This window comes from Zootoca vivipara, chromosome 3 (assembly GCF_965207765.1).
Source record: "Zootoca vivipara chromosome 3, rZooViv2.hap1.1, whole genome shotgun sequence".
Taxonomy (NCBI): Eukaryota; Metazoa; Chordata; class Lepidosauria; order Squamata; family Lacertidae; genus Zootoca; species Zootoca vivipara.
In genome coordinates this window covers 60,606,347-60,632,383 of record NC_142586.1, presented here as the reverse complement: position 1 = coordinate 60,632,383, position 26,037 = coordinate 60,606,347, and the positions used below count along the sequence as shown (strand labels likewise).

The 26,037-nt window shown below is 41.4% G+C and overlaps 1 protein-coding gene across 3 annotated transcripts in view; it reads left to right on the top strand.

The window, feature by feature from the left end:
* The window catches only part of HIVEP2 (HIVEP zinc finger 2), a 152,257-nt gene that overhangs the window by 12,420 nt on the left and 113,800 nt on the right, over window positions 1-26,037 (top strand). The window contains exon 1 of one of the 3 annotated variants that reach the window (XM_035108848.3): window positions 25,809-25,880. The exons of the other annotated variants lie outside the window; for them this stretch is intronic. The gene's annotated coding sequence lies outside the window, so the exon portion shown is untranslated. Of the gene's footprint in view, window positions 1-25,808; window positions 25,881-26,037 lie in introns of those variants that run through there. 3 annotated transcript variants of the gene reach the window in all.

Genomic DNA, 26,037 nt, shown 5'->3' with positions numbered 1-26,037 from the left:
TTTGTAATTTACAAGAAAGGCAGGTCTGAAATAGAAATAACCATAGCATCTTGTGATGTGATAAAAAGGAAATGTCTCTGGGAGTCAATGCAGATATTTATTCCATATTTTCACAGAGTGTAGGCTGTCCTCTGTATCTTCATGAGGTCGTTGATGTGTGTGTGTTGTAGATGCTGATGTTTGCACCTTGGCGATATGGTGATAATTTTAATTGCAGTTCTGCTACCTAGGCAGAAACAGCCCAACAGACTTTAAAAGGTGTTAAGCTGTTTCTATTTGGATGACATGGAAGAAATCTGGCCCAGTTCCTCGCTGGAAAAAGACAACTTTTGTCAGATAGTATAGTAGAAATCGATATTTTCGCAAAAAAATTTCAACGTCCAAGAAGGCCAGATGTTAGCAGCTGCAATGCATTAATGTAGAGCAAACACTTAATTAGCACCTTCCTTTCAGCAGTGCTTTTCTCTGGCATGGAGTGGCATCTATGCTTTATTTCTGTATACTGTCAATAAATGAAGTGTATAATAATATTAGATGTGCCAGCTATTTGTAAATGTAGTCCTTTGGGTACCATTGAGAGAGCTTTTGAGAGAGCTTTTCTGTGTTAAGTGGTACAGGATGAATGGGATCTACATAAAAGCAGGCTGTGCTGTCCAGTGTGAGTATGGAATAGTGATTGCAGCAGAACACCCATGATAATCAGTGGTTTTTCCAAAGACTGCCAAGTCTTTTTATACATGGGGGCTGTTGCATATGATTCCTGGCAGTTCCCATCACTATTCCAGATTATTTGAGACCTATGTTAGAATTTGATAGAAAAGTTCCGAAAGAAAAGTTCCGAAAGCTAGAGCATAGGCTTGCTGATAAGGTGGTCAGCGGTTTGAATCCCCGCGATGGGGTGAGCTCCCGTTGTTTGGTCCCAGCTCCTGCCAACCTAGCACATCAAAGTGCAAGTAGATAAGGAAGGTAGACAGGAAGGTAAACAGTGTTTCCGTGCGCTACTCTGGTTCGCCAGAAGCAGCATAGTCATGCTGGTCACATGACCCGGAAGCTGTACACTGGCTCCCTCGGCCAGTAACGCGAGATGAGCGCCGCAACCCCAGAGTCTTCCCTGACTGGACTTAACTGTCAGGGGTCTCTTTAACTTTACCTTTAACCATGTTTCCTCAGAAGTAAGTCCTATTGAATTCATAGGCCTTATGTCCAGGTAAGTGGGTTTAGGACTGCAGTCTTAGTGTTTTGTTCGCATGAACTGGGAAATCCTCCATTCAAATCTTACATGGACATTGCTAGGGAAGTGGCTTTAGTCAATGTGTTATTTTCTGAAATCTTCCCCTGTCCCCCAATATGGGCATGATCATGATATTGAGCTCTTTTACAAGGATTTGCAATGATTTCTGAGACAATGTATACAAAACATAAAACAGTCGTTATTATTATTAAATGTTTCTTGAGTTAAAATGAAGAGAGCTGAAATACATTCATTAACATTACTGTGGAAAGGGCAATATGCTTTTCAGATGATACTTTATTCATGGCTCTAAATATTATTATTATTATTATTATTATTATTATTATTATTATTATTATTATTTTATATCCTGTCCATCTGGGAAAGTTGAAATTGACTAAAGAATATGAAAAGACCTGCATCTCTTAACCCAGTTTCCTTAATGTTTGTTCCCAAATCGTTATACTTTGTAGAAGTACAGTGGTACCTCGGTTTACAAACACAATTGGTTCCGGAAGTCCGTACTTAACCTGAAGCGTACTTAACCTGAAGCGAACTTTCCCATTGAAAGTAATGGAAAGTGGATTAATCCGTTCCAGACAGGTCCGCGGAGTACTTAAACTGAAAATACTCAAACCGAGGCGTACTTAAACCGAGGTATGACTGTACAGCAATTAGAAGTCTGCACTGAATGAGTGATTTATTGAAAAAGCAATGTTGTATTGTTACTAACAGGCAAGAGTTAAAGTAATGACTGCTGCAGAAACTCAGTTTGTGACAGAATATTGCAAGTGTTGCACCCTATCATAGAATTCTAGAGTTGGAAGGGACTGTGAGGGTAATCTAGTCCAACCCTGACCAATTAAGCATAATAAGAAGTAATTTGAAACAGAGAAAATGCCCGCAACAATTGAGCATTGTTGAACATCCACGTGTGCTTTCCCATTTTTAACTGTATGCCTTGGCCGTGGGATCACATTCATCCAGTGCTTTACCAGCTGCACTGGCTCCCGGTGGAGTACAGGATCAGGTTTAAGGTGCTGGTTTTGACCTTTAAAGCCCTATGCGACTTGGGACCCTCGTACCTACGGGACCGCCTCTCCTGGTATGCCCCGCGGAGGACCTTAAGGTCCACAAACAATAATATTCTGGAGATCCCGAGTCATAAGATGGCTAGATTGGCCTCTACTAGAGCCAGGGCCTTTTCAGTACTGGCCCCAACCTGGTGGAACGCTCTTTCCCAGGAGACCAGGGCCCTGCGGGATTTGTCATCTTTCCGCAGGGCCTGCAAGACAGAGCTGTTCCGCCTGGCCTTTGGGTTAGACTCAGCCTGACCCCTGTGTTTTTCTCCCTCATGGCTTGGATTTATGGCCTACTTGAAATGAGGCTGCACTTTAAATTTTAATACTGTATTTTAATCTGTATTTTTAACTAATTTTTTTATGTTTTATTGTGGTTCTGTTGGTGTCAGCCACTTATGGCCTACTTGAAATGAGGCTGCACTTTAAATTTTAATACTGTATTTTAATCTGTATTTTAATTAATTGTTTTTATGTTTTATTGTGGTTCTGTTGGTGTCAGCCGCCCTGAGCCCGGTTTTTGACTGGGGAGGGCGGGGTATAAATAAAAATTTATTATTATTATTATTATTGGATAATGTGGGAGGCTTGGTTGAACGAAAGAAAGGGCAATAATTTTGTTGTAACCAAATAACACTGGGGAAAAATATGCTGGAATGCACAAAAATATAACCTTGGGCAAAAGAGGTCAGTTAATAAGCATATTACTGAGTAACCAGATAATCTGATAAACTAAATATCTGAACCTGTAGAACTAGTTACTCAGAGTTAGAAGCACTCTGTTTTGACTGCTTTCCTTATTGCACACCCGGAGGTATGTCAGTAGAATTGCAATCACTCTAGAGTTTACTAGCTTGCGAGTAAAGACTTGCATGTTATATAATATTTACACAATTATGATATTTCCACTTAGTTCAGGAATGGCCTATATATTAGGAAAACAATTTTAGAAACTTATGTAATATTGTGTGATACATTTGTACATCAGTAACTATCTATATAAAACAACATATAGGATCTTTTAAACACACACACACACACACACACACACACACACACACACACATGAGTATAAAAGAGAAGTTGCTTATTTGGAGCAGGTTTTTTTTTTAAAGAAAAAAAATTATATCCTCCTCCAGCCACCACAAGCTTCCAACCAAATTTATAAGTAACTAGCTGACGCAGCCACGCATTGCTGTGGGTTTTCTTTTTTGGGGGGGTGTATTGATGTCATTTGTGTCATTTGTGTTTTGAATGGTAATGGTTGCATAACTTGGTTAGTGTTTTGATGTAATATGCTGCTGGAGTCTTCAGAGCTTCTGCTGGTGATGTGTAATTTGGGCCCCACGTTTTTGTGTTTTGTGTTTAATTTTAGGTATGAAAGGTGTGCTTTTTTGGAAAAAAATTATGCCAGATCCCTCCCTGGTGGGCAAGGTACGCTTTGTCCTAATTTGATGCAATTTGGTTCAGCGGTTACAGAGGAAGGGTGTTATGTCCGTGCACGCAGTGGGAACATTTTTATATACCTATAGAAGGTTATATGAAATTCTAGAAGTACCTGTAATGTGTAACTTGATACAGAAAAGTCATCATAAGTTATTGAAACAGTACTGTGGCATTTATCCTGGTAGTACCATATTAACCTTTAACAAATTGGTTTCAAGAATGGGTATACAATGAAGTGGCAATATCTGTTTCATTTCTGTGTGCTGAGAAAGCTGTGGGTTCTTACTAGAGCTTTATGTTGATTCTGGCCACATTCTATAATTGCAGGTATATAATTGTGCTAGCTTCCAGGGCTGTACTGTACCCAATTTTGGCTCTTTTGCAGTGACGTTTCATAGCTGTATCCTCTGTGGTTTCTCTAATGGTGTTTTTAATGGAGCAGATGGCATATTATGTTGAAAGTTATATATATATATATATATATATATATATATATATATATATATATATATATAGTATATATTAAATCCTTTTGATTTCCCATTAAGAATGCCGTGATAATCTACAAGTTTTGATTTCCATGTAGATATTGTTTATTTGGGTACAATTATCTCAAGTCATCCTTATGCCTGATTCCATCTAATTTACTTTTTTTTGGGGGGGGGGCGTGTACAACTGACTGTGTAAGCCCTTTCTAAAGGCTGTAGCTGGCATTTTCCAGGATATTCCATGTTTATGCACTTGCTAATCCAGCTTTAGGTTCTCTTCCCACCTTTCTTTTTCATACTGAGCATCAAAGACTTGGATGCCTCTGTTTTTCTCTTCCAGTTAATGGAAAGGAGATGCAAATTCTTCTGAGGCCTGTAAAAGAATGCAAAACAGTATTTCTATCCTGGTATACAGAAGAAGTTTAGAAAATTATTGCAGGCTAGAATATGCATTAACTGGATTTGGTTCTGTTTTCTTCAGTTCTCTGAAAATCAGTCTGAACTCTTGTAAGCACAAGTCAATCCATGAGACTCTAGGGTCGTGGTTCCCAATGTGGGGAACACGCCCCACAGGGGGGCAATTTGAGAATGAGTTATTAACAGTGAATGGCCTTTTAGGCTTCCTCCACGTGAATAGGAGTTCACTTTTTGAATAATAAGAATGATATGTCACAGGTTGGGGAGGCAGCAGAATTTTAGAGATGCTTAGGTGGGACATGGCAAAAAAGGTTGGGAACCACTGCTCTGGGGTCTGTTATCTCATTAAGTTTTGTGGAGAAACTCTTAATCTGGTGTAGGTCTTGGTATGTGTGCCTTCCTTCCCCTGCCTTCTCCTTGTGGAAAAAAGTAGCACATAAACTATGTTGCTTAGGGCGGGCACAGTACCTCCCAGTCAACCAATCCCGAACTAAAGATTGGGAAACCAAGGAGATAATTAATTAAACCAAACATGGGTTGCAGCATGGGAACTGGATATCTTAAGAACTCTCCCACCCCATATGTTCCTCCTCGCGTGTTTCAGTAATCATTTGGGGCCCTACTCCAAATTCCTTGACCTCAGGAGCCAAGGCTGGTGTCAACTAGGCGTGGGCCTTTTCAGTTGTGGCACCTCTTCTGTAGAACAATATGCTGACCAAAATCCTTCAGGCTTCATCACTATCCTGCTCACGCTTAACCCCCCCCCCAACAATTGGTTATGCCATTTTTGCTGGCTTAGTTCTGTGTTATTTTTGCGCTGCCGGAATTTGTTTAACGTATTAGATATTGTTTGCTTGATCTTTTGAGTATATATTGTGTCTTTAACTGATCATGTTTGTTCTGTTGTTATTACTGTTTTTTAGCTGTCCTCTGTCTTTTTAGAAAAATGGTTAGGATGGAAATTATAAAAATAAATAAATAGTGAGAGAGTGAGACTCAAAATGTTTCTTTATGGGCAATAATCAAGTGGAAAGAAATCAACCCACCAAACATACTCAGTAGCTTGGCCTGCTGTAACCATTCTATTACTTTTAATTGATATCATCTGGTCATTTTCAGTGAAAATGCTTGCTCCCTTGTGAAATATATTTTATTGTAAATATTATTGTTGCCTAGGTTATAGTTGAATTTATGAGACAGCAGCTATGAAGCTGACTCTCCCCCTCCCCCTTATTTTTTTTCCTGCTGAGTTTTTCTCATTGTTTCCATGAATGAAATGTTCAGGAAATACTGTAAGCTTGAAAGTCTGTGGTTGCTGGTTTTTTTTTTTTTTTTAGCCCACAGTTCTTGATTTTGTTTTGAAATCTGCTCTGCTATAGTTGGAGATTTAATTCTAAAACTTTCACTGGAAGTGTTCATAGCTCTTCTGAAGTATGTCCTACCCTGCCTTTCTCTTACACCAGAATATAGGTTTACGTAAGGCTTGTGTGTGTACATTGTTAATCTGTTTCCATGTGTGAGAGTAAAATACATGCCATTGCAACAATGAAGGACGTGAGTTCTTCCCTCCCCTCATTCAGTTGAACCATCTCTGTACAATTTGCTGCAGTCCTCACTGTTCATGCTAAGTTCTTCAGTTGCATCTGAAGGTAAACACTTGCATGAACTTGTATTGAGAGAGGCAGAGTGAAGGAAAGCGAATAACAATACCACCACAGCCTTCTTGCTGGCTCAAGGCACCCTTGCTCAGGGTGACTGGGTGTGGTGAGGAAAGAAGCTTCTGTGGTGAGCCACATTCTGCTGGTTCCTTAGAGCTCTATCTCAACCCTGTTGAAGTTTACAGAAGGACTTGTTTTGACTTCTGTAGGAGTTTGAGCAGAGATCTTCCAAAAGCAGCTGCATGTGCCCTCTTCGCTCAAAACCCGTTTGCAATGTATGCACGCAAGAAACTAGAGTTTCAACCCCCAAAACAAGTGGACCACATCTCCTTGGTGCTCAGGGCAGAGATTAAGAGGCCTGAAGATATCTGCTTTAAAGGCCAGTGTTTCACTTCCTCCTACTGATGTGGTAGATTGAACAAGTGGGTTGTGTGTAATTGTGATAATAGTTATATTGCCTCCTGGGTTCAGGCTTCATTGCAGTCTTGCATGCACTTTAAACTTCCTCTCCCCACTCACTCCAAGCATTGTCTCTTGGAATTCATTACATAGCCTTCTATTTATATTCCACTTAATTATCACAGAGCAGAGTTAAGCATGTGGGATATGTGAAACAGGCCATTCGTTATATATGCAGCAGGTATACTCATCTTGTCCTAGGGCCAAACTTTATGTGATGGGTCAGCTATATCTGCTTTATCCAGTGTCTGCCATTTTCACACATGAAGTGAAGGGGCTGAGGACCCAGGGTGGGGCAGGGGGTCAACATTGAAATGAGTATGGGGAGCAAAGCCTGCCCCATCCCTTGCCTTTCTGCCGGGTGTTTTTCTCCAATCCCAAGCTCACTTTTAGGCAGACATGGACGTCTGCCCATCACAGATGCCATCATTTCCCTATAAGTGGATGCACTTTGCCTGCAGACAGAAAAAAAACAGTGAAGAAAATAGTTTAAAATCGATGTCAGAACAGATGGTTTAATCCTATCCATGAAGAACTGAGGCATAACTAATTAGCTAGCATAGATTATAAATATTGGGAATGTGTTCCTAACTGCAGGATCAGTTCCACAGTGGAAAACAGTGTCCTGCAGGGATAATGGAATCACCTTCCATTACACTGAGAACTGATACAAGCTTTATTTATTTATTGGATTTATATACCTGCCCTTCAGCAGGTGTCCCCAGGGTGGGGTACATATAGCATTGAAATAGAATAAAATATCAACAGAAAGACATTAACAACATAAACACTCACCATTACAAATAGTCATCAGCAAAACCCCATAACAATATAGTTAAAAGCAGGCAATGAAAAGTAACTCTAACTGTCTGGCATATTATTATTTCCCCCCAAAGGCCTGGGCACCAAGGCACATCTTTAGCCACCAATGAAAAGTCAACAGTGTCTGTGCCAGATGCACCTTGGAAGGAAAGGGGCCAACACCAACAATGTCCTAACATTCCCTCGTGGTAGAATCACAACAAGAGCCTTCCCTGCTGATTGTAATGTACAGGCAGGTTGATATGGGAGGAAGCATTCCTTCAGATATTTAGGTGCCAAGTCACTTAGGGCTTCATATATCAACTTTATTAGGCTCAGACACGTATCACCAACTAGTGCAGTTCCTTCAGGATGGGTGTTATGTGTTTCTGGCTAGCTCTACCACTTAAAATCCCATCTTCAAGAGCAGCTTTATGTAGAACACATTGCAGCAATCCATTGTGGAAGCTGCTATGGCTAGACTGGAGCAGCCATGGCTGTTGCTTGAAATAGGTGCTCCTTGCCACTTGACATCTGGGCTTTACGCGACAAGGCAAGACTGAGCTGTACTACCAAGTTACATACCTGTTTCTTCAAGAGGCATGCAATTCTATCTAGAATAGGCTTTCTCTCCAGTTCCTGGACTTGAGAGCTTCTCTCTATATTTTCAGTTTGTTGTCCTACATAACTGCTTTCAGGCAGTGGTACGGATCCTGTTCTCCCTCACCTGTTTCGTAGGATACAGAGAAATAGAGTTGAGTGTATTTTTGTATTTGTGACACCTAGTTCCAAATCCCCAGGGATCTATCCCAGTGGAGAGATCTTCGTATAGATGTTGAAAACCATGGGCGACCAGGTTGAACCCTGCAGGACCCCACTGGATAATTTGCACAGGGTTGAGCAGTCTTATGACTTTTATGTTATTACTACTGAAAGTGCTGGAGCAGATTCACTGTGCCTGATGCTCCCAACCCACAGAATTGCTTTAGGTGCATCCCATGGTCAACAGTATCAAAAGTTACTGAGAGGTCAAAGAGAAACAACAGCGTCATTCTTCCAGGGGGTTCCCCCCCCCAACAAAGATGCTCCATCAGGTCTCAAATCAGTGCTTGATGCCAGATTTAATCTGGGCTTGATGCCAGATTGAAATGTGTAAAGAAAATCTCTTTTGTCCCAACATTCTTGAACTGCACCACCTTGCTAAATAAGGGGATATTAGTGACTGAGTGCTACTGGTAGTTGTCACACTCTTCTGGATCCAGGCAGGGCATATTTAAAAGTGCTGGCAGTGTGGTGTAGTGGTTAAGAGTGGTGGACTCATAATCTGGTGAACCAGGTTCGAGTCTCCACTCCTCCACATGGCAGCTGCTGGGTGATCTTGGGCTAGTCACACTTCTTTGAAGTCTCTCAGCCCCACTCACCTCACAGAGTGTTTGTTGTGGGGGAGGAAGGGAAAGGAGAATGTTAGCCGCTTTGAGACTCCTTCGGGTAGTGATAAAGTGGGATATCAAATCCAAACTCTTCTTCTCCTCCTCCTCTACAAAGAGTCAGTTACTGCTCTTTGTACCTATCTTTAGATAGAGTCTTCTGCTTCACGTAAGTGGGTTAGATTAGATGAGCCCCCTTCCAGCCCCAGAGTTCAAATATAACACTGGATAAGCCAAGGTAATTAATTTGTTCAGTCTGGATTGTATGAACTGTGGTTTCAGTGGGTCATAAACCACCATGATATTAGTATTGGTTGTTTTAATACTATTTTATAAGGTTCAAGATTTGTATTTTACTGTGACAAGCAGATGGTGTTTTCCTACAGCAGATCTTTGCCAGGGATGGTTTAATACAGTTCTCCCAGTGACATAGATCAACATGAGATAATTAACCAAAAGATTAACTTTCAGCACGTGGATACTTGTACTACAGCTTCTTATTACGTTTTGCTGTTAACACGTGTAGCATTTCAGCAATGGGTTTTAACATGCCCACACCTAGTGCTGCCATTGCTGTGTTTGCTGTTCACCTTAAAACAGCAAAGACATAATATTCTTTCCTGTTTTTCTTCCTTCCTTACCGTTGCATGATTGTTTCTATTTGCTCTGTGAGATTACTTGTATTTCAGCTGTCCTGATTTAAAATATATCTGCCATTGGGTCTGTGAAGGACACCCTTTATGTTGACCTCAATCCACCAGTGTCCTTAAATGAACTTTTTCACTTTTTGTCATGTGTGTGAATGGCTCCCATGATTTTTTTTTCTTAATTGCTGTGCTGGGAATTTCATTTTACCTTCGGCTTTATAGTAAATTCCCTTATCACATTTTTGAAAACCTAAGCTACCAGTTGTTTTCATGCTGAGTCTGGAGAAAGCAAGCAAACGTTTCAGGTTCAAAATACATGAGGAAGGACCATAGATACTAAATAAATTTTGGGTGCAAAACATGTACTCTGACAGTGAGCTATGGTCCTTCCTCATGTATTTTGAACCTGAAACGTTTGCTTGCTTTCTCCAGACTCATGAAAATAACATTCGTACCTCGGAAGTCGAACAGAATCTGTTCCGGAAGTCTGTTTGACTTCCAAAGTGTTCAGAAACCAAGGTGTGGCTTCTGATTGGCTGCAGGAAACTCCTGCAGCCAATTGGAAGCTGCAGAAGCCACGTCGAACGTTCAGGTTTCAAAGAACGTTCACAAACCCTAACACTCCCTTCCAGGTTTGTGGCGTTCAGGAACAAAAATGTTCGACTCTTAAGGTGTTTGGGATCCGAGGTACAACTGTACTGCCCTTCACCCAAAGATCACAGGGCAGTTCACAACATAAAAATACAAACTAATAACACAAAATAAATCATGTTCAGGGCGCTAGGTTTAGATGGGCTGAACTAGATGAACCAATTGTCTCATATAGCTGGCTAAAGTGTGATGCCAAGGTTCATGGGTGTACCCAGGATCAAAACCAGGGGGGGGCAAGGGGAGGGGCCAAGGCACGGAAGGGGAGGGGCCACAAAGTGGGCGGGAACAGCGAACTCGCGCTCCGCCGGGCTGTGCCCCTCCCTAGAAGCAGGGCTGGTGGGCGGAGGCGGAGCCCAGCCCAGCGGAGCGCGAGTTCAGCGTTCCCGCCCGCCGCGCCGCGCTCTCTGGTTCCCCGCCGCGCTTGGCCTTGCCAGAGGGCGCGACGGGGAGCTGGAGGGAGGGCGCAGCGCGGCGGGCGGGAACGGCGAACTCGCGCTCCGCCGGGCTGTGCTCCGCCTCTGCCCACCAGCCCTGCTTCTAGAGTAGGGCAGCTGCCCTAACTTGCCGCATGGTGGGTACGCCCTTGCCAAGGTTGCAGGCTCGATCCCCATAAGGGACAGCTGCTTATTCCTGCATTGCAGGGGTTGGGCTAGATGATCCTCAGGGTCCCTTCCACCTCTATGATTCTATGACTCAATTTGAGGCATTTAACAAGGTTAGAATTTGTTAGTACTCAGAATTGTCTCTATTCTTGATTCTTGCCATCTCCCAAATGTTCATGTGTACAACAGAAGGTAGTGCTATATACAAAGGCAGGACAGTATTTTTTTGGCTCCTACTCACAGCAGTTGGCAGTGATTGTCTGAATGCTTGCGAGGAGGTCTCTCTACATCAGAAAACACAGAAGTGTGTCCCTCCATTTCCTGCCTCATACCTCAAAAACACAGGAGATGATATTCAAAATTGGCATCACTTTTGATCGTAACATTGCCTCATAATGTCTCTTTTTCCTCCCTTCCTTTCCCCTTTAACTGTGTAGATAAGACTTGAGAATGGAACTTGGATTGTGCTGAGCATCCAAAAATAGGATTTTCTGTTCTTCAGCACAGGTACAGCAAGCTGCAACTTTGCTTTGGGTTTCTCTGGAAGTCATGAACGCTCCACACAAAAGCCCTTCTCTGTTCTGAGCAAAAATAGTTTCTATCAAGAGAGACAGGGTTTTGCCATTGAGCCTGGCAAACTGCATCTCCTTCTTTGTTTGCCGTGCAAGCTTAGAAAGTCTCTCTGCCTCTTTTGGCAGATGCTTCTATATAACAAAGACATGAGAGAACACCCCCTCCTTTCCCAATACATTGGAAATGGTTGAACTTTGGCCCTTAATTTGCTGACACCCTAAGGGAGTGTAAAAGCAATGACGTCTTTACTTGTTTCATCTGCACAACAGGAAACGCTAGTGGCCTCCCCTTCTTCCTGCTATGAGAAAGTAGTGTCGTGGTCCCCCGCCCTCCCTTGCCTTAGAGTTGGCTGAGACCTAGTTTCAGGTCTGCACTCTGTATTGAGCTAGTCCTAGCACACTGCTGTGATTGATGTCTCCATCCAGCACAACAAACCAATCAGTTTGCAGCTACTGTGCTTTAGTGAGGGTCAGAAATAAGATAACCCCCCAGCCCTACCCCATTTCTTTGGGAAAGTGTCAGGGGAGAAAACTACTGTTTTCTTTGATGGGATTCCCCAAGAAATCTTTAAAATAAAACCTCCTAATTAGCCCTTTGCTGGTGATGCAATGTAGCAGAAACAGCACTTAAAAATAAAAGGATAATTGTTGTTTAGTCGTTTAGTCGTGTCCGACTCTTCGTGACCCCATGGGCCAGAGCACGCCAGGCACTCCTATCTTCCACTGCCTCCCACAGTTTGGTCAAACTCATGTTCGTAGCTTCGAGAACACTGTCCAACCATCTCAGCCTCTGGCGTCCTTCTCCTAGTGCCCTCCATCTTTCCCAACATCTGGGTCTTTTCCAGGGAGTCTTCTCTTCTCATGAGGTGGCCAAAGTATTGGAGCCTCAGCTTCAGGATCTGTCCTTCCAGAGAGCACTCAGGGCTGATTTCCTTCAGAATGGATAGGTTTGATCTTCTTGCAGTGCATGGGACTCTGAAGAGTCTCCTCCAGCACCATAATTCAAAAGCACCAATTCTTCGGCGATCGGCCTTCTTTATGGTCCAGCTCTCACTTCCATACATCACTACTGGGAAAACCATAGCTTTAACTATACGGACCTTTGTTGGCAAGGTGATGTCTTTGCTTTTTAAGATGCTATCTAGGTTAATAGGTACATTTTAAGCTAATGGTTGAAAGAGAACCCCGTTTTAATATGTTCTTTAAAAGTATTAAAGCTGAGCAGAGTTTTTGTATGTGAAAACCAGTTTAACCTTCCTCCCTGTTCCCTTTAAAGACTACAGCTGTAATGGATTTTTCTGTTGTGATGTGATAACTATTTGTTACATTATTTAACTCCCAAGTTTGAATGTCTTGATTTAACTAAAATAAAAAAATTCCTTCAGTAGCACCTTAAAGACCAACTAAGTTTTTATTTTGGTATGAGCTTTCGTGTGCATGCACACTTCTTCAGATACTTCTTCAGATACTTCTTTTGGTATCTGAAGAAGTGTGCATGCACACGAAAGCTCATACCAAAATAAAAACTTAGTTGGTCTTTAAGGTGCTACTGAAGGAATTTTTTTATTTTACTTCGATCCAGACCAACACGGCTACCTACCTGTAACTTGATTTAACTAAGTTTGACTATCAACGCTTGCTGCCAATGAGTGTATTCAACATTTCCCCTAAAAAAACGACTGATATTAATAGTGACCATTGGGGATCTGTGAAGTTCTGCAAAATGGTTTGTAGGCGGGATGTAAGGAAAAAATCCTCTTCTTCTTCTTCTTCTTCTTCTTCTTCTTCTTCTTCTTCTTCTTCTTCTTCTTCTTCTTCTTCTTCTTCTTCTTCTTCTTCTTTGATCACTTGTAGCACACACTGCACTTTTGATGAGCTTGGGATGATGTGTGGCTTCTTTTCAAGTAGATTTGTTTTGGGGGAATAGGTCTGGAAGCTGAGCTGAGCTGAGCATGGTGAAATGCTGTAGAAAGCCTGTCGACCCTTGTCTTCCTTACCTTAGTCTAACAAAATTGGTTAATCATGCTTCTCAATAGCAGTTGCTGGAAACCACAAGTGCAGAGAGCACTTCTTGTGGTCTTTCTTTAGGCATCTGGTTAACCACTGTGCGAATAGGATGCTGGACTAGGTGAGCCACTGGCCTGATCCAGCAGGTCCTACTTGTGTTCCTAGAGGATGCATTGGATCAGGATCAGCAGTGGTGAAAATATGTTTCAGCCAGTTCGAAAAATGAATTTTAGTGATATACTGTATAGTGTTCTTCATAAGTTCTTATGCAGAAGATATGCTGGATTGTTGATAGCCTTTAAAAACTTGTCCAGTGGCTGTGAAGAGACAAATGATCATTTCCCAGTCTTCTTTGGGGATTGCCAATGTTTATATAACAAAAAAAGAATACCCAACATATCTGATGGGAGTTTATAACTGCTCATACGATCTGGTACTTGTATCCAAATTCCTTTATTTTAGGACATGCCCAGTATATATGGATAATGCCAGCTCTAACTGCTTGATGGTAACAGGTGTAATTAGTTAAAAGAATGATATGTTAGCTCTAAACTTAATGAAAGCAAAATTAAGGACGTATTGTTACAATTACCTTTATCTCTGCTCCTGTTGTTATTAACATTCTTGCTCTTTTCCTTGGTAGACAGTTTGGTTTGAATAGCTGTATGTTTGCATAAATATTGGTTAGATGGTAGAGTTATTACCATTGCATGGGGTTAATTACTTTCTGCATCGGTTGTATTTTCTGGACACTATGTTCAACATACACATTGTTGAATAAAAAGAAGAAGCTGCATTTGATACCAGTCTGTGAAGACGTTAGAATTATGAGGTGCGTTCTTCGCCAAGGGATCCCCATAACCCACTAACCTGCTATGTTGTGAAGTTTACAGGAAGCCTTGAGTGACCGGCCTTGAAGTTCTGCTAAACCCTTATTTGCTTGTTCATTTCGTTCTGGCACATTCGGTAATGGTAGGTGGATAGCTGTGGTTTGTGGATGAGAGCCACAGGTTTCCCACCACTGGCCTAGAGATACATATTCACATTCTTCTATAGCAAGGTGGTTGTGGGCAGAAGTGTAGTATGGCAGGAGTTGGTGCCATCCCTAAAGTAGGGGAATGTACAGCTGGAGCTCTTACACTTCAGAATTCTGTACTAGTTTCACTGGCTATGTATGAGCAGAGCGAAAAGGAAACGGTACAGCTGTTCTTTCATAGAACTATATCATTAGGTTTTACGGCTGAATATTATAACTACTTTTGAGATTGGAAGCAGGAATGATTTGAATGGATGAACATTTGATTGCTTATGTTGAGATTCAAGAGACAAATGGTTTTTTGGGGGTGGGGCTGTTTTTATTTCCAGACCAAAAAAACCCACTACAGGATAATGTGTCTAAAGTCTCTTTAGTTACGGCTAAAGAGAAGAAATAAAGTCATTTGTTGCTCTTAACACTTGCTCTATAATTTTTAAAACAGAACTCCCCGTAGGGTCATTAGGCATGAACGTATTACGACAAACATACCCCTTGGGAGAGTTTATAGCTGGTTTATGTAAGAGGGAAAGGGAGGGTTATGTGAGTGCACTCTCAATAAGAATAATTGCTTTTGGAATCAGTCTTTCTTAAGTATTGTATTCTCTCTCTCTCTCTCTCTCTCTCTCTCTCTCTCACACACACACACACACACACACACAGAGAGAGAGCTTATTTTAAAGTACCTCCCATTATCCCAATAACAACACTATTTATAATAATATTTATAACAATTATTAATAACAACATGCTAAAATTATTTACAACTATGGAGCCAGGCACTGTTCTAAGCACAGAACATGGATAGGCACTAAGGTTGTGTGCACACCATATATTTAAAGCACACAACCCATCTCCAAGAATCTTGGGAACTGTAGTTTGTTAAGTGTTCTGGAATTGTAGCTCTATAAGCTGCAGTTCCCATGATTTTTTTTTTGAGGGGAGGTATTTGTGGTTTAATGTGTGATGTGTACACAGTCTAGTTAAGCTCTGTGGCAACTGATAATGTATGTAGCCAAACAACCAAGACCCTCACTGTGTGACCTGAACTATAAGAAGACCCTCCTCCTCCTTTCTCCACCCCAGTTTCTTCCAAGAGATGCTTCCCCCTCATTTTGTCATGCAGAAATTATATAAGGCATCTATGAGTGCAGTTTTGAGTTCCATTCCAAAGACACTTTGGTTCCTGGGGGATACATGGGTGTGTATAATATTTTAACGTGAGGGGAAAGAGGTTGCCATAGCGTTCTTTCGTAAGCCAACTAATATTTTTTTTGTAAAGTCTCCTGATGGTTCAAGAAATGAAAACAGCAAACCCAAAGGTCGCTCCATTTCATAATTTGGCAATTCCCTGGCAACTGAGCATTTGGCTGTTCTGATCCGTTTTTACTGTACTTCTTCACTAACCTGCAAATTTACCTCAATAGGTAGAGGTCACTTTCACCCTGCAACAACTGCACAAGGATGGAGTTGAGCATTTCAGATGTCCTTGTCTCTTTGCATCTACCGCTGCACGCAGTTTTCATACCAGTGCCTGCTTGTACCTGTTGATACTTGGTGGTTCTATGGAAGCCACCTATGTGATGTCATTTAAGGAGGATGTTTTTCTTGTTAACAGCTGCAGAAGCATTTGTTTGTGGCTTCAACTTGGTGGCTACAATGTAAAATTTGTTTTGTTTTGTTTGGCTTTTGTTTAAATCACTTGGTAGCGTGAAGAATTTAGCATTGAGACCTAGAGCTGAACTCACATGGACTGAGATACAGTACTTGGGCTTTATTCCACGTAAGGCATGAAAGTAATCTTTAGGTCAGGTTTAGCCAACATGGTGCTCTTCAGATGTTTTGGAGCACAACTCCCATCATCCCCGATCATTGGCAATGATGACCAGGCCAGATGGAAATTGTAGTCCATCCAACAAGTGGAAAACATCACAATGGCTACCCCTGCTTCAGGACATTTGAGGCTGTCTTGTAGAGATGAGTCTCCCAAGCACCGCTGTTGTATAAGCAGCACAAAAATGGAAATGAGCAGAAGCAGCATAACAGTCGTTCATTGTGGGTGACACCCTGGCCGCTATGCCTTTTTGTTTTGTGGCTTTGTTCTGTTCTGTTCTGTTTTACTGCACTATTTGTGCAAGTGACATTTCCTTTTTACAATTTGCATGAACGGTTAAAAAAAAAAACCAGAGAGGGAGGCTTCCTCTCACATTTATCCAAATTATCAAACTTTCCAGAGTGTGTTTCTTGCATTTTTCTTTTCCATTTTGTGAACCAGTTGTCCATATTGGATGAAAACCCTGCTTTGGACCTAGGAGACAATATTTTAAACTTTGGTTCCATTGTTTGGCCATGCTGTATATTACAGCTGGTTAACTGTGACACCACGTCTATTAACTCAAAAGCCAATTATCAACTTAGTAGCGTTAATTAAAAAAAAAAGTGCTCAAGTTCTTTGCCGGGGCAGCAGCAAGACTCTCTTAATATAACTTTAATTGGATTATGAAAGCAAGGTACAGATCCCCCATGCTTATCCTGAGATCTGACAAATAATTCACTATGCATTTCATCACAGTATTGCCATACATTGTGTTGGTATTCCAGAAGGGGGTGAGAGGGACCCTCCTTGTGCCCCTAATTCTAGTGATGGGAGATGGTTTCACACTTTACAGGATGGCAGTAGTAGCCATTTATACTTCTTTGCCAGGGAAACTCTCAGTGCATTGCAGAACTCCTGCACAAAGGTCTTTGAGTGGAGGAGGAAAGAGAAACACCAAGGGAATGGATAACCCTTGGCCCCTATTGCAGAACCTTCTGAGAATAACCTCACCTCTCTCCTGCTGGATACAAGTCATCCCCGATTTTCATGGGTGTTGTGTTCCATGTCATCACGGGCAATGGCAGAGCATGCTTAAGCCCGCTTTGCCCGGTTCTGTGTTCTGCTCCCTTTTCTGGTCACTTCCAGGTTGCTGCGATGCACATGTGAATGGTTTTGCATAAATTGGATGTGTGTAAATTGGTTGTTGCCTGTACAAGGTATTGCCAAGGGGTTGAATAGTATTTTTCATGGTGCTTGTGCCACAATGACGGCTTCTTTAGCAGAAACTTGTGCTGTAGCAGTTTGTGACTCATATCGCAAGCTACCTTGGTTGTATATTGAAACCTCTTTTTTATTTTTTAAATCCTCATTTGGCATCTAATGCTAGGAATTTTCCACTGTGGAAGCTGAAATAATTCCTCTCAATTATACCTTATCATTTGCTAGCTTAAAAACTGTAAAAATATAATTTTCACTAACTACTTAGTTGCACAGGATGTGCTGCATGGAAATTAGCAGGTGCAAATGAAGTTCAATTTAATGAGGGGAGAAGGGGTGGAAAGTCATATTTTTCAGAAAAGAAGATATTGCTAAATTTTTGCTTGTGAATGCATTTATTAGCTGTTCTCTAGAGAAGGGGTTTAGGAAAGTGAATGCCAACCCAACTTTTGGTTAGTCAAGCAACTGGAGTACAGATTTTTGTGTGTGTTGCAAATTAAGGCAGATAAGCTTCATGATATCATAATTTAGAACCTTCAAGCAACTTGTAGGGTGGGAAGGTTAGACAAGGCGTTGGCAAGATTTCCTTCCTTCTCTCTTCTGCCATGAGTTCCTTATTTGGTGGGTGAGATGAGTCTTGAGAGGTTGGTGCCACATTCACAGCATTCTTGAGAGATGTAATCCTGGTTTTCAGTGCCCCCAAAATGAGTTCAGGGCTGAGCTTGTACTCCCTTCCCCTATTCCCTCGTTCTGTTGCAGGGGTTTGCTTTAAAGAACCAAATGGCTGTGTTCTACCTCTACAATCAGAGCATTTTGCTTCTGAGTACCATTTGCTGGAAACTGCAGGAGAGGAGAGTGCTGCTGAGCTCAAGTTCTGTTTACCTGGCTGGCCACTGTGAGAAAAGTTTGATGTCTTAGATGGGCCACTGGTCTTACCTAGCACAGCTCTTCTTACATTCTTAAACACAGTGAACATATTTCATCCCTTGAGCACTCCAGACCCAAATCTGCCAATGAATCCTGACCAGGCATCTGCATCTGCTTGACCCTCCCTGCTACTTGGAATTTCCTCTTGGGCATTGGTTTTTGACAATTATGGGGGCTCTCTACCCTGACTAGAGACCTTCACTACGTTTATCACCCACCTCACTGCAAATTCCTCATCTTCTGCATGCATAGAAAGGTTACCCCAAGAGAAGATAGTTGTTTATCTTTAAATATGACAATATTGACAAACATATGTTTGCATTATACAACAGTGCTATGAAGTGGCAACCACTTGCCTGTATGAATGGCAGGAGACATTTCCAGAGAGTTGGATCATGTATAGGTCCTCAAAGTATCCTCAATGAAAGCTAGGTGAAAGGGCAAGTTGGTGAAACCTGTCCGGCTAAGGAACTGTTTCCAGTCAGTTTGCTTGGATCCTTGAATGCTTTGCAAAGGATTGTGTGCTGCTTCTGGTCAAAAGAGCAAGACAGTATTGTGCCCAGTGCCCTGACACTATAAATCCTGGAACGTGGGGCTATAGGAAAATGCCCAGGGGGTGGATCACTTTTAGCAGTCCTCTGCTCAAAGCATGTTATCTGCCTTAATAGTGACAAAAGAGGTTGTGAGCTTTTGAATTAAGCTGAGAAGAATGGAGATGTAGCCAATTTGCAGCATGCCTGAGGACTAAATAATTCGGAATGACAAGGATAATAGGTGGAAATTAATCCTCTTCCCATTCTGTCCAATAGATAATTCTGCGAAATGGTGAGAAAAAATATAGTCTGTAAATAAATAAGTTCAGTAAAAGAAATTCTACCTGTTTTTCTCTGATGTTCCTTTTTGAGAAAATATATGGCCACAATTAATTTTGGTGTTTACGCTTCTGTTTATAAATGTCAGTGTACTTATTGGTAATGGATTTCCCCCACTCTTCTGAAAGATACATTGTACTATTTTAAAGTACAGGCTGTTGAAGATTTATTCCCCGTGTTTGCATTCATGGGATTGTTGTTTATCACATGATGGTATATGTTAACATTCCACAGAGTGGGAAGTGACGAAGACAGGATGTTTGTGTTACTGTGTTTCCCGAAGTGGGACTATTGTCCTTTGTTCATTCTCTTTGCTGCCTGATGCTAGAGAGAGAGGGAGCCATGTTGCAGTGCTCTATGTGTGTTTATATGTAAATAAACGTAGATCAGCCAAATGCTGTGCTCTGTTACGCAACTGCGCAAACTCTGTGGATCTGTAAGTGTGCTGATGTCAGTTGGCATCAGTCGCTGTGATGTTCGGGCTGAAGAAAGCTTTTGAAGCTTCAGAACGATCGCCCAGGAGGGAGGGAACATGCCAGTCGGGCATGTGTCTCTGTCAGGGTCCTACTCGAAAGTAAGAGATCCTAACATAGGCAACCCCTGATTTGCGTGGTGGCTGCACATCATGGTGTGCAAGGGCGGAGCACACACAAAGCTGCTCCGCCTGTTACGCCCCCACCCCCACCTTGTTCTGTACCCTTATTCACCCCCTTTTCCAGCCACCTGCAGGTCACTGCGGTGTTTGCATAAGCGGCCGTGCATAAATTGGATATGCATAAATCGGTCATTGCAGTCCCAGTCCCAGTGCCACCCTCCACTGAGGAAGTGACTAAAGTAATAATAAACTGAAGCAGACAACAGTCTGGATTAAAAACGGCCGTAGCTTTATTGATTGCAGGTGGAATTTTGGCTCAGGCCAAAGGGCTGAGGGCTGAAACTTTTTCAGCGTCGTGCCAAGGATTATGGCCTCCTCAAGTTGTCCATCTACTGAAGTGGCCATCCAAAAGCTGCTGCTGGAAGCTCTACAGCCCGTCTGCCACATGCTTGGCTTTTGGACAGAGATTTCCACTGAGACCCCTCTAATGGGGTACCCTGAATATGCTGTTGGTTTTGGATAGGGTGATGCACCGCTTCACCCAAAAGCTTTGATGGTTAGGATTCCATCCAATGCCTTAACTGCCCAAAGTTGTGATGTTTTGTTATGGGGAAGGCAAAATCTCTAGATGGAGCAAATTGTCTACAGGCAAATTCGTTCCTGGCTCGGAATACAGGAACTATTGGCAACCATAGCAAGCTCAGGAAACACAAGGAGGAGCTGGGGAACAGACAAAAGTTATTGGTTTTTTTTTTTTTAGGCCAGGCGGTCCTTGCTGTTGTAGCTTCAACCAGCGAAACATAAAAAGAAAGCTCTGTGTTTTTTTGCATCTTGGGGTGGGGCATGGTGATGTCTGGGAATTGGCCTGTTCAACCTGACTTCAGGTCCGATGGCATGTGGGCATTGTGACTGGTCTAGTCCCTGACTGCTGGACTGCAGCAGTGTATTCATTTCCCCCACTTTTAAATTTTTTTCTACCTTTGTGTGTGCACGTACTTCCCCTCCCCTTCCCCTTCCTGGTCTGAGCATGCATTTGATACGGCAGTTGTGTTCCTGGCACTGTGGCAGCATAATATGTATATGGGGTGGCCCTGTCAGGCTCTTCTGAGATAGTATGTGGTTTAGCCTGAGCTGCCTTAGTGCAGTTACATTTTAAAGAGCTGAGGCGAGAGCTGTGAACAGCAGCAGGATGCAGGCACAGTGGGACATGGCTGACAGTCAACAATTCGTGCCCTGCATCTGTGAAAAGTCCTATGTGTGCTTGCCATTTAAATTCTGCATGAATTTAGCAGCAAAAATAGAGAGGGGCGGTTAGATTAAGGGAGGATCCTCACCAGAGATGCTTTTCAGAGGTACCCTATTTTTCCCATGTATAAGACGCCCCCATGTATAAGACACCCCCTACTTTTGGGGACCCCAAATTCAGAAAATGGGCATATACGCTATCTGTGTATAAGATGCCCCCAGATTTTTAACCTTAATGTATTTTAAAGTAAAACAAAGCCTAGTCTTATACATGAAAAAGTACAGTTTTTTAAAAAAACTTAATTATGGAGGAGGGTGAAGATGAATGAAAGATGAACGCACGCCACTGTTCTCTTAACCACAGCCCACGCAACTCATGATCGTATGTTATCTTTATAGGGTTGCTCAATAGCTATGGAGATAATGTGAAGTGCATTGGCAACACTAACAGCAGAGTTCTACATGTTATAGATTATATGTAGTATAGTGGTTAGAACGTTGGACTATTCAAATCTCCACTTGGCCATGAAACTCATTGGGTGACCTTAGGCCAGCCACCTTCTCTCAGCTTAGCCTACCTTATAATGTTGTTTTGATGATAAAATGGGGAGGAGGTGAGCCATGTGTGTCACCTTGAGACTGGCAGGGAAAAACAAGATATAAATGTAGTAAAATATGGATATAAACACAGACACAAGTCTCATTGAGTTCACTTACTCTCAAGCTTGCAGCCCCAAATGCTACATAAAATCTAAGCTTTATTAGTTCATTTATAATATAAATATTAAAATTACAGTGGTACCTCGGGTTACAGACGCTTCAGGTTACAGGCACTTCAGGTTGAAGACTCCGCTAGCCCAGAAATAGTACCTCGGATTAAGAACTTTGCTTCAGGATGAGAACAGAAATCGTGTGGCAGAGGCATGGCAGCAGTGGGAGGCCCCATTAGCTAAAGTGGTACCTCAGGTTAAGAACAGTTAAGAACAGACCTCCAAAACCAATTAAGTTCTTAACCTGAGGTACCACTGTATTAATTATCTAAAATTTATGGTTGGTTAGGCCCTGTATAAATCCATATAGCAAGGACTGTTTCATACATGCCATTCCCTGTACTCACAAAGGCTTTGAGAGAGAGCTTTTGTGCTTCTGCGCAGGCACGGACCACGCAGAACACGCACGCGGCAAAAAGACTTCCAGGGTTGTCCACTTTGTAAGTCGAAACCTTCGGAAGTTGAGGCATTCGGATGTCGAGGTACCACTGTACTTAATATGAATTACTGAAAAGTATCATTGGCAGTTTCCATACTCAGGATCTTATAGGCAGAATTTTTTTCCACATGTAGTCTTTGGACCTGACTGCATTTGAGCTTCCTTCTCCTTTTATGCCACATTGCTTTGAAATTTAAACTGATCTCAAACTGGCTTTCATTTTCCAGTGTCACAAAGAAATGAGAACTGCCTTGTGATTTAAAGAAAAAATTGAGAGCAGTAATGCCTGGCCATCAAGTCTAATGGGTTGTGTACCGTACATTATATGTTGCAAGTTGAATTTCTGGATTGCTAGTGAAGGCTATAGGATTCTATGAAGTAAAAAGTCCTATAATCTGAACACTGAGAAATAGGAATTCAGCTATCATACGTCTTTATAGAGGATCTGGTGGGTAAAAATAGTAACACAAGTGGTCTTGCATTGTCTTGGCAAATTGTATTTATTTTTTAATATACTACTAACCTAACTTGATTTCTGCAGAGCCAGTCCTATCCATCCCTACGTTTTGGCTCTTAGTAATGATCCCATTGCTTCCTTATGCTTCAGACAGATTCCATTTTTCCCTCTTCTCTCTTCCCCAGCCCACCCTTATTCCATGTCTCACACCTACTCTTGCAATCTTAAGAATTATTTTTCCTGCAATCTCATAGCCTCAGTGCATTTAGTTACATTTGATGAGATGCTCCACTTAAAGCTGTGTGCTTCTGGAAACTCAGATTTGATTACTATTTCTGACAAATCGGAGCCGGGAATAGAAATCTTATGAAAACTGCTTACCTTTACATTTTATGCCATGGACAGTTTTCACCTCCACTGCAATGGTGATCCCAGTCTTTGAGTGACCTTGTGTCACTGAGCTAGCATGGCAGAATCTGAATGGTCTTCTACAATACAGACAAAGCTTCCAGTTTGTTCTTTATCAGATTTTCTTCTGTGATCTCTGGCACCAAAGGGTGTATGAAGGAAAAAAGTTTGGAAGCTGCTTAAGAAAACCCCCAAGGATACAAGGAATAATGTTGAAGATATTGCACTGCTTGCTAGGAAATTTTTCAAGGTGTTTGCCCTGAAGGAAATAAAGTAATACCAGGGCAGTGTCTTTATTAGCACAATCAAAATGGGAGGACCCAAATGTTTGTACAGTCATACCTCATGTTGCGACCGCTGCGGGTTGCGTTTTTCCAGGTTACGAATGCGGCGGACCTGAAAGTGTTTACTTCCGGGTTTTGCCGCGCACGCATGCGCAGAAGCGTTCTATTGTGCTTTCGCGCATGCGCAAAAGCGCCACTCAGGTTGCTTTTTGGGGTGCAAATGGTACCCCGGAAAGGATCGGGTCTGCAACCCGAGGTACCACTGTACATTTATTTTGTGATACGTTGGTTGTCCTAATAGAGGTATTGCCCTAATATGAATTTAGGAAAGTATATGGTATAAATGAAGGGTACTTTTTTTATATATAAAAAAAGCAATGGGTACCATATTTCCCAAGCCCAAGAGATAACTGTGTCATGTTCAAAGTTGTATGTGTTATGAAAAAGGGCTTCCTCTCTTTATCTTTTTTAGAGAAAGATGTGGATCCTAACTTTTGGCTTTGTGAACGGATGCACCTGTTCACAGAAGAAAATTTAGGATACAAGTCAAAGAGTTTACATATGTATGAACTGGCACTGGCAACTGTCTTTCTACAGAAATTTGTTGGAGAAATGATACTAATGAGTACAGATGGGCATATGTTGTGCAATAGTATATAATTATGTGGTAAAATGTATGCTGTCATCAGATGTTTCATGGGGTTGTTGGGGTAATTATCAACACTCCTTCCTCTGCTGAATAGTTTATGGTTTTGCCAGATTATTCAGTAAGACACTAGCCCAAAAGATAAAAGTTAAGGTTGAAACTCTATAGCACTATTATAACATTAGCGAATTGAACATATATATATAGAGAGAGAGCAAGAGCGAGAGCGAGAGAGAGAGAGAGAGAGAGAACGCTATACACTTGGAGTAAGCCCAACAGAACACAGTAGCACTTATTTCAGAGTAGGCATCCAAGGGACTGGGCCGTAAGCTTGAGTTCCAAGGTATGACAACAATTCCTTTAAAAAGAAGTTTGAAACAATGCTTGTGCAGAAGTTTGAATACTTTATGTGCTACATAAAACCTCAATTATTTTGCATTTCCCCTTTTCCTTTTTATTTCTGAAAATCTGTTTTTAGCCTTCATTGTACACTATGTTTATAATTTACATTATTATCAATTAAAAAGTGAAATTTATGGTATATTTAAACAACAAGAGGGATTAATCAACTCCCTCCCATTAAAAATCAGGCAGTCATTGTCCCTGTTCAGTTTCAGATGCCAGGTTAAATTGGTTTTTATTACAGGAGGCCTTTGAATTTTGTTCAATTTTTTTAATAGTCTGATGTTTTAATCTATGTGTTTTATTATCTATGGGCTCAATGATGGTGATTTGCTGCTTTAACAAAAATAGTTTTGCAATCACTCTAGCTAGGGAACAAGATAATAGTAAGATATTTTCCAATAATGTCATTCTGGCACATTTACCAACTTATTTATGTGTATTTCTTTGCTCTTTGGATTTATTTGTCTGGTACTGGTGTACTGTACTGTGTTATTGTTTAGTCAATGTTGTTTCCTCTGCATTTTATGTTTGGTTTGTTCTTTGTATTTTTGTCTGTTAAAAATGCTTTATAAGCATGTATATAATAATTTTAAAAAACCCAATGTTTTCAATTCTGTATGTTGTACATTCCCTCTCCCCCTGTCAGCCGCTCTGATTGGAAAATGTGATATAAGTTCATCAAGTAAGTTAAAATATATTCCGGGGACCGGGGAGGAGGTCTTTTACTCCCAGCATGTGGCAAAGTAAATTCTTAAAGTAACACAGTGAATTAAGGCACAATAATATCCTCACCCTCTCAACTTTAGTGCCAAAAAGCCTTCATTTATTTCAGTCTGAAACTGAGGCAGTAGACCTACTCAGCCAGAAATGCTGACTGAGAGAAAAGGACTATTTTGGTCTAAGCAGCATTACTGAGAGGCTGAGCAGATTCAATAGACTTGCTTAATAGTTTCTTGAGGAAAAGTTTACCTTGAAACATGTCCGGAATAAAATTCTGCAGAACTCAGCTGACCAAACAAACAAAAACCTGATGGAAGGGATGTCAAGGGATAGAAAGACAGGAATCGCTTTGGGAGGAGCAATCACCGGAAAATGTCATTTAAATATCTGACTGAAAAGAATTTTTTTTTAAAAAAAAAATGCAACTGTATACACAAACAAAACTCACTCCATTTATGTTTCCTGTGCAGAACGAGTGAGTCTTACTACTACAGCTGGCTACTTAATGGTGTTCAATTTCACTTCAACATTATGTTAACGTTTGTAGAACACTGCAAAAGGTAAAAACAGATTATGCTACTTGTTTGTAAAACACAAGCTTGTGATCTGTATGTGCTGCTATAAGGTGCAGTCATGTACATAATTTAAAAACCCACAAAAAAGTTGTAAAAGAGGTGTTGACTCTCAACTTAATACCTGAAATATATCTTTGTAGTA